Source organism: Drosophila serrata, unplaced genomic scaffold (genome assembly GCF_035046125.1).
Source record: "Drosophila serrata isolate PLE 108 unplaced genomic scaffold, ASM3504612v1 contig_34, whole genome shotgun sequence".
Classification (NCBI taxonomy): Eukaryota; Metazoa; Arthropoda; class Insecta; order Diptera; family Drosophilidae; genus Drosophila; species Drosophila serrata.
Window position 1 is genome coordinate 607,586 of NW_028256932.1, and position 10,003 is coordinate 617,588.

Genomic DNA, 10,003 nt, shown 5'->3' on the forward strand with positions numbered 1-10,003 from the left:
AAAGAAGACTAACTACAAAGTTTCATTTAGCTAGCTTCAAAACTGAGAGACTAGTTTGCGTAGAAACGGACAGACGGACGCAAGGAGAGAAGGACAGACGGACTGACGGACGTGGCCAGATCGACTCGGCTGTTGATCCTGATCAAGAATATATATACTTTATATGGTCGGAGGTGCCTCCTTCACTGCGTTGCAAACTTCTGACTGAAATTGTAATACCCTGCATGGGTATAATAAGGAAAATATCACACAAATATCACAAAATCACTTATCAGACAAAGATAGGGGTGCACAGGGGGATCAACGGATGACTGTGTCATCCGCCGTAACTGTGTACACCATCGGTAGTGCGACTATACTCTCCAAGCGAGGGCGGCTGAAAGCAGGTCCCCAGTCGAGGCTCGACCGGGGATGCTGACCAATTTTAGTCGGGCGGACTTAGACTAGTCTTTAATCAGCCTCCCCTCAAGTCAGGTGTGTGATGCGACCCGTGCACACTGATTTTTAGGTTCGCAGCTGAGGGGTTAATCCAGCTGTGTCTGCACGGAGCCTTCCCAGGGCCAGGCAACCCTGGGTCGTAAGTGGCCTTGCGGCAGCTTTGGGGTGAAGCTGCGGTCGACCTTTATTCAAAGCCCCAAACCCCCTCTGGCCCGCTGCACTTGCCAGGACGAGCAAAGCGGGCGTTCATGTAATGTTATGAATTCCTTAAACCGAGCTTCGGAACTCCCGGGAGAGGATAAACCCCAAAAACCATCAACGAAGGACGAGAAGGAGATGATGAGACCGAGATTGGTCGCGGCAACTCACAATGTATCGGAGACCGACGAGGAAGAGTCGCAATCCGAGGGGAGGGCGAGTAGCACTCCCCAATCTAAACACACAGGTGGGGCTCAGCTGGGCACCATGGCGAAAATGTCTCACCATCAGACCCCTGCGAGGGTCAACAGAGCCCGCTTCGATCTCGGCAAGATAGCCAAGAACGAGGCTGAGGGCAAAACTGACCCTCGGGATGCCGAGGACAAGGCCAAATTCCTTGCGGAGATCGCGGAATTTGAGCAGTACAAAGCGGAAAACCCGGCGGCGTTCCAGCCCTCGAAGGCGAAGCGAATTCGCTCACAGGAAGTCAGCGAAAGCGCATCTAAGAGAGCGAAGGACCCACATGGTAAGCCGGGTGCGACTAACTTTGTCAGCAAGGCAAAGAAATTTAGTGAGGTGGCCAGAGAAAGTCTGGCTATGGCACTAGTGGACGAGCTCCATGACGACGGTCGCCTGCTGTCGGAGAAGTGGGAGGAGATCGAGGCCAAGTTGGCCGACGTGGTGACCGACAGGTTGGTTAGCATGCCGACCGGCCCCATCCCCTCCTTCGACTCCTCAGACGTGGTTAGAGGGCGCTGGGCCATCAGGTGCGACGACGGGTTCTCCCGAAGCTTCCTGGCGGAGTGTGTTGCTAAGATTAGCGACACATGGGCTGGCCTTAAGTTTAGGCTAGTCCACGCCAGGGAGATCCCAAGGAGACCCAGACCTGGCATCTGGTTACCAAAGGGCCAAACTGACCATGCGAGGGTGATTGCCTGTCTGAAGGCCCAGAACCCAGACATCCATACAGAGGACTGGACCATCCTCAGAGCAGAGCAGGAAATGAAGGCGAGCCAGCCTTCCTCCTGCTGATTAACCAGCGCTGTCTGCCACAGCTGGAGGCAAATGACCACAAGGTCCGGTACGGCATCAGGAAGGCCAAGATAAAGGTCTTCTTGGCCGAGCCGGACGAGATTCTGGAGGAGGTCGATGACACCAACAAATTGTTGGACGACATGGTCATCGACGACAAATCTCCTGACGCCACCCACACCAACATCGATGTCGAGAATCGTGCAGATTAACCTGAAGCGCAGCTCACAGGCTTCAGCTAATCTCACGATCCTTCTAAGGGAGAGGGATATCGACTTCGGTTTGATACAGGAGCCTTAGACCAGGGACGGGCAAGTCGCTGGACTGAGAATCCAAGGATACACACTACTGTGCACAAACTCGAATGGTAGGTCGAGAGCTTGCATTGTAATTAAGAATCATTTTAATGCTTTTTTCTGTCCCGATCTCAGCACACCTGACCTAGCAGTGGCCAGATTCGTGGCGGCGGATGAGAGCGGAGTCACTTTATCCTCTGCGTACATGGCCCATGACGAGCCGGCCCCGCCTGAGCCGGTAGTCAAGCTGCTGCAATGGGCGGAAGTGATGAAGACGACCCTGGTGATCGGGTGTGATGCGAATGCGAGGCACACGCTCTGGGGGAGTTCGGAGACTAACGAAAGAGGTGAGTAACTCTTTGACAATATTATTTGTAGAAATGTAACGATTTGTAATAAGGGTAATACGCCGGCCTTGATCTTTTCGAGAACGGAAAATTTTCAAGGTTGGGAAGAGGTGTTAGACCTCACCTTACATATAGAACAGAACAATTGCAGGGTCGAGAACTGGAGGGTAACGACAGAATACTCCTTCTCAGACCATAGGTACATTTTCTTTGAAATAACGACACCAGTTAAGAAACAGGTGCCAAGAAGAAACCCCCGTAAGACGAATTGGAATAATTTTAGCGAAATTGTCCAATCTAAAGTAAACGGCAGGAGGATCAAACCTATATCCACTGCAAAGGCACTCGACAAGGAGGTGGAGGACCTAACAAATATTCTGAATAACGCCTTCAAAGAGACTTGTAAGCTAACATTCTCGAAGAAGCAATACCCACCGTGGTGGACAAAGGAACTAAGTGATCAGAAAGAGCGCGAGAAAGTCCTTCAACAACAGCTATGTAACCCGGGATTGGGGAACATATAAAGAAGCACAAAAAATTTACAAGAAGGCAGTATACAAGGCCAAGAAAGAGTCCTGGCAAAACTACTGCGAGTCACTAGAAGGCATAAAGGACACGGCGAGAGTAAGCCAAATTCTCGCTAAAGGGCACATAAGCCCTACCCTGATCAAAAGAGCAGACGGCTCTGCTACGACAACAATTGAGAATCACTAGAGCTACTAGTTGACACCCACTTCCCAAGAAGCCTAAGAGTGAGCTCGGAACCCGAGGAGGGAACGAACGCTTAAATGGACACACCTACATCATTACCACTGAGCGAATTCAGTGGGTAAGAGATTCTTTCGATAAGTATAAAAGCAGGGCCCAGACGCCTTAATACCGGCAATTCTACAATCAGGCAAGGATAGCATTTGCAAATGGCTAAGCTTGTTTTAGACTGACGCACATCCCACTGCTGTGGAGGGAGACAAAAGTAATTTTTATACCGAAACCGGGCAGAAGTGGGCATATCCTAGCAAAGGATTATAGACCGATAAGTCTCACCTCCTTCGCCCTGAAGACTCTTGGACGTCCACATCCGGGAATCTCTAGAGGGACATCAACTCTCGAATGCGCATCATGCGTACCGCAGAGAAAAATCAACGGAAACAGCGCTACACGAAGTTGTACATCATGTCGAGAAGACATTACAACACACTCAATGCATGATTGCAGCCTTGCTAGACATCGAATGCGCGTTCAATAACTTGAACCCCGACTCTATCCTGGGCTCCCTCAACTTGTTATGTATTGAGAGAGGCATCAGAGAGTGGATCGGGGTCATGCTAAAGAGCTGGACGATCACAGCCGAACTGATTGGCACTCACCTCACGCGGACTGTGAAGAGAGGCACACCTCAGGGCGGGGTATTATCGCCCATACTCTGGCTCATAGATCTCAATACGGGTGGAGTCAAAGCAGTTGCATACGCAGACGACGTAGTACTGCTAGTATCAGGACCATACCCTGACGTTATTAGCGAAATAATGACGGATGCGCTTGGTCGATTAAATAAATGGGCAAAAACCTGCGACCTAGGTATCAATCCCACTAAAACAGAGCTTATGCTCTTCACACGAAGAACTAAGATACCACCCTTCAACATGCCCAGTATAAACGGCATGGAGCTAAAACTAGCGGAGCGAGTGAAGTATCTAGGAGTTATTCTGGATAAAAAGCTCTCATGGAAAGAAAACATTGCAAAAAGAGTAAGGAAAGCAAGCATTGCATTCTACTCCTGCAGAAAAATGTTTGGGAACAAATGGGGACTGCACCCAAAGATAATTATTTGGCTCTACTCAGCAGTGGTACGGCCAATACTATCTTACGGAGCCCTAGTATGGTGGCCGGCACTAGCTAGGGCTTACAACAGAACGAAGCTGACACGGATGTAACGGGCAGCGAGTGCGGGGGCCGTGGGTGCAATGCGCTCATGCCCCGCTGCTGCTCTCAACGCTATCCTGGATATAATGCTGATAGAGCTGTTCGTGAAGGACACTGCAGCACAGAGCGCAGTAAGACTGAAGGCGAGCAATTGCTGGAGGAAGAATGCAAGAAGGCCCTTAATAGACTTGCCGACAAAAATAAGGTACAAGTAACTTGGGTACCGGGACACAACGAGATCCCAGGAAACGAAAAAGGCAGACGAACTAGACCGTGCAGGCTCGGCAGGGCTAAGTTCTGACTTCGAATTACCGATCTTCCTAAACGCGATCCAGACAAGGATCCATGACCACTTTAAGCAGATAGCTAATAAAGAATGGCAAAGTAAGAGCGATCACAGAAGGTCAAGGGAATGTTGGCCGAGGTACGACAAGAAAATAACCAGTGAACTGCTATCCAACAGCAAGCGGGGTATTAGCAGGTTCACGGCACTCACCACAGGACTTTGGGGGATCGGTTCGCACGCAATGAAGGTGGGACTGCCATACAATGCAATCTGTAGAAGCTGTAAGCAACATACAGAGCAAGAGACACCGGGGCATCTGCTCTGCTTCTGCCCAACGGTAAACCACATCAGTTTTCGCCACTTTGGGCGATCACAGGGGTGTTGGTCATATATTTTGTTTTCTAGGTGCGGAAATACACGCCGCTTTACAGGCCGCATACCCCTTGGTGGTAAGGGGAAAACAACAAAAATTGAATTAGTTTAGTATAAATTATTTATTGTTATGTGAGTGTCGTTATCCTTGTCCTCCGCTTGGCCGTATCGTAGGTCCGGAATTTGTGCAACACAAGTGCTGTGATCGAAGGGAAAGAAAGCAGAAGTCCGATCGTTCTCTATTTTTTTGGAAACACCCGTACCCCAATAATTTCTATTGGAGCTCCAGCAGGGATTAGGGACCAAAGAGGGGATGGTGTTTTAGTGGCCGATTGAGGCCAAATCATTGAGGCGCTTCTTCTCCGGAAATTTTCGGTCCCCAAAAGAGGCAGTCTTGGCGCGAGCGCATCCCTGGCTGAGGCCACGCTTTCGCCGGGAGTGAGGTGATGCCGTGTTATAAAAAGAGCTATAATTTTGTGAATAGCAATTAAATAAAAAATAAAATGAACTGTGAATAGAATCATTTACCTGGGGGAGATGAGCCAGTGGCCAGACCGCCTGGAATAGGCTCCGGCCCGCCGGAGATGGGTGATGCCCCTAGATGACAAGGAGGCATCACAGGATGGGTGGGTGCGTCGTGGCGGAAACACCAAAGCCACCAATTTGTCCCAGCAGTGTCGTCCGTTTATATTTGTTTGTTTATGTACCTTTTTTTTTTGTAATTAATGATGGTAGTGTTGTTAGAGAGGAGTTGTCAGAGACGTCGGACTAGTCCGATATTTAATTGTGCGGACTGCATGCATTGGGTCGAACCCAGCCCTGGGCCTCATGAGCTAGCCCGGCGTAGCTTAAGAAAAATGCAGTTCCATAACAAATTAATTAGACGATTCATTGCTTTTTGCAATATAGACGTTTTATTTAAAATTGCACAGAATATTCACGTCACCTAATAAGATTATATAAAAACGATGTTGTATTCGAAGGACAGCTGACTGTCAGAATGTCTTCGAACATCTCAAATCGGCACTAATAAATCCACACTTATTACAATACCCAGACTTCAGCAAAGAATTTTGCATTATAAGGGATGCAAGTAAGCAATCATGCGGAGCAGTGCTAACACACAAAAAAGTTATCGCAAGAATTGACGTTAGCGACTTAGGTCAGTTCTTCCAAAGGCTTGAAAAAGAAGCCGGTATAATTAATATCAGCCTACTCAAAGTGACACCGAGCTAAAAGATTTTTGAAACCTTCTCAATAGAATCTTTTAAAATAATGGGCGATAAAAAATTAAAATCTCTAAGATTAGCGCTACTCAAGCCGGTTACCCTATTATCGAATAACGATAAAGAAAAAGAAGCAATACTGTTTACATCCCATGATGATCCAATACAAGGAGGTCATACAGGCATAGCTACAACATTAGCTAAAATTAAAAGGAGTTATTATTGGAAAAATATGTGAAGATATGTCACTTAAAGACAAAAGTGCAAAACCAGTAGCTTAAGCTATATTTGAAGATTTTATTATGAAATACAGTCCAATAAAGACGTTAATTACGAACATGGGAACAGAATACAAAAATTCAATAATTAATGAGTTATGTAGAAATATGAATATCAAAAAATAAAATCTACAGCACACCTTCAGTTGGAACAGTCGAAATAAGCCACAGAACATTTAATGAATTCATTCGATCCTAAATTTCAGTAGATAAAACGGATTGGGACGTATAGCTCCAATATTTCGTATACTGTTTCAATATGACACCCTCTATGGTATTGTCCATATGAGCTAGTATTCGGTAAAGCATCAAACTTCCCAATACAGTTTAATAGCATAGATATATTAAAACCAATCCACGATGTAGATGAATATGCTAAGTAATCTATGTATCGGCTAGAAGACGCTTATAAGAAAGCTAGAATAATGAGAGAAGATAATAAAATTAAAAATAAGGAGCTATATGATTAGAATACTAGAGATATCCAACTTTATCAAGTTTTATTAAAAAATGAAACTGTCAATAAAGTGCCTTCAGCTAACACAATTCCCAAGTTAGTGACCAAATTTAACGAAAGTGTGTATTTGGCAACATCCACACCCAAATGTAAACCACGCCTGCATCAAAGAAGTGAAATAATTGTTGCCGTTCGAATTGTTTTTAAGACCATCACCGTGCTTAGGAGTTTGACCGAATTTTATTTTTTTATGGCAGTGCTGGATAAATAAGGTTAACACCAAGAACTCTAAATCCCTCGCACAACTTAAGACTAACATAGGCAACGAAATCTCTGGTATTAACCCGCAAACACTAAGAAAAGTGATGAAAAATTCCGAAAAATTTGAGGATTTTATACTACGATGGTCACTTATCAGATATTGTTCTCAAAAATTTACCAAACAAATTGTGCCGGAACAAATTTCAACATAATCTTCATAATTGGATATTCTACGGCCAGCCGGCTAGAAGACATCAACGGACCTGTTGTCCGCACCCAAAATTGTATCTGAATCTGGAGGGACCACCCGAAGACGAATATAAATTGCCGACGGCAATTCACAATTAATTGGCGCTCAACTTTGAAAGGAACCCACTGAAACAAATAGGGGAAACATGTAAGTGAGCACCTCCATTCCTATGCTTCCCTATATCTGCATTTGAGTAACTTGAAAATAAATCAAATAAATCGCTGCCAGAATAATTTCTGCAGCTCCGCTTCCATAATTTTGTGTTAACTTTTTATGAAATAAAAATTAATTAACTCATTATTATTATTATTATTATTTAAATTGTGAAATTGTATGTGTAACGTAGATACCCTTCCCAAATTAAAATCTTTAATACTAACACACTTAGTAAGCTTGCAAGCTAACAATCTGGCAGAACGCCGGTAGTCAATTTTCCTCGTATTCTGTCCTATATTTTCCATCGCGCCTACTAACACCTAACCCAAACAGGCACGTGCCTGGTGTCATACGGGCCACTTGAATGTACTGACCTTAGTGCATCAACGTCCAAAGGCAAAAAAAAATTATATATACCTGTTCTGTGTATTGTTTGCATTATTGCCACAAATAAGTACGACTATTAGATATCTCGGCCTGAGCGCAAGGCCGCCGCTGATAAATAAATTAATTTTGAATTTATTTATATTATTTTTCGCTAAATATCGGCGTTTAATTCAGCCGTTTGGTTATGCACAAATAAATTAATTGTGAATTTATTTAAATTATTTTTCGCTAAATATCGGCGTTTATTTCAGCCGTTTGGTTATGCATAAATTGTAAATTCGCTTATATTTATTGCTTATTATATTTTTGCTTAGACCAAAAATTCTTGGTATTTACCTTTCAATACATTTTTTTATTGCCCTCACTCCACTGCTGTGAACCCTATATGGCTGCATATGCATTTGTGTGGCAAATTTTTGGCCACATATGAGCTTTCGATTACAACAGTACAGGGAAAACAAACAATACGCTAGTGACTCAGAGTCCGATAGTGAAGGGCCCCAGCTTACTTCCACCACAATACGGGCACCCGGTAACCCCTCAGTAGGAATTATGGACCCAGAACAGCTTAAAGCTGTAATTCAGGCCGCTGTTAGCCATGCCTTGACAGACAGGGTCGGAAAGGAAGAGGAAATGCGCCAACCCGTTGGCCGCTCAAGTGGCAGCGGTCCAAGTCGCACCCACACAAGCAAAAGCTCCAAACATCAAAGTTTATGAGCCCACTGACATCAAAGACAATATTCAATGCAACGAGCCTTTAGATGCCGTTAAATGCCTGCCCAAATTTTCGGGGGTACAGGAAACATATGTCTCTTGGCGGTAAGCGGAATTATGTTAATAGCTTGCGCCATTATCAGGCGGTTGTCATAATTAGGAGTAAGATTATGGGCCCTGCCGATGCAGTGCTATCTTCGTTTGGCACAATATTGAATTTTGATGCGAGTATAGACCGCCTCGATTTCACATATAGTGACAAGCGACAGATTCACGTCATCGAGCAGGAGATGGGTACCCTCAGACAGGAAAGCCTCACGCTCCTGCAATACTATGACGAGGTTGAGAAAAAACTCACCTTGCTTACTAATAAGGCAACCATGTCGTACGAAGCATAGGCGGCAAGAATTTTGTGCGAAAAATTCCGGGATGATGCTCTCCGCATTTTTGTTTCGGGCCTCAAGCGCAGCCTTTTTGATGTTCTTTTCTCGGCAAAGCCGAGGACATGCCAACTGCGTTGGCATTGGCCCAGGAGGTGGAATCAAACCACGAGAGATACACTTTTGCATCACCGTTTGCAAAGGGCCTGGAGGATAGTGACAGGAAGCAAATTCCAAAGGCGCAAGATCGCCTACAAACGTCCTATCAAGGGCACCCCCAAGTGAGTGCGGGCAAAAACCCACACTTCACTAAGCAACACAAGGCTCAGGTGCACTTCGCTCCAAACAACGACAGGCGTCGTGAGAACACGCCAGAGCCAGAGGAGGTTGATCCTTCAATGTCTAGGATGCTCAAGCCATTTCAAGCGCCGGCAGTACGTAGTGGCTTAGTTTGTCATTGCGCTCTTTGCACATGATTTAAGTTGTTCTGCAATTCGAGGAGTTTCCTCTCGACCTGCTTTTTGCTGGTACGTCCGCCCGTCTCTCTAACTCGCTTTGGAGCGTTCTTAGAGAGACTGGGACGTTTTCTGTTCTATCAGCCAGTCCGACTCCTTTCTTGCTAGTTCGTCTGCGATTTCGTTTCCCTCTATGCCCTGGTGGCTGGGAGCCCAGTAGATCCGCACTGACGTTATTGTTCTCAGGATATCAAGTGCGTCCCGGCTTGCCAGTACATTTTAGGAACTGACCGTTGACGATTGCATGGATCTAATCGCCGGCTGACTGTCTACGAACAGGTTTACCGCCTCACACGGGCGGGCTATTTCCTGCGCAAGCTCTGCCGCCTTCCTGATGGCGAAGACTTCCGCCTGGAATATGCTGCAATAGCTTGGTAGCTTATAGATAGCCTCATCTGGGGTCTGTACAGTATATGCCCGCTCCAGCTCCTCCTTCCATCTTGGAGCCGTCAGTGTAAATATTGAGGTGTCAAGCGTGGTCTTGAAC

General features: G+C 45.8%; 1 pseudogene; it reads left to right on the top strand.

Annotated features, from left to right (window-relative positions):
* Positions 1–903: 903 nt before the first annotated feature.
* Positions 904–9,019, top strand: LOC147645014 (uncharacterized; annotated as a pseudogene).
* The last annotated feature ends 984 nt before the right edge of the window (positions 9,020–10,003 follow it).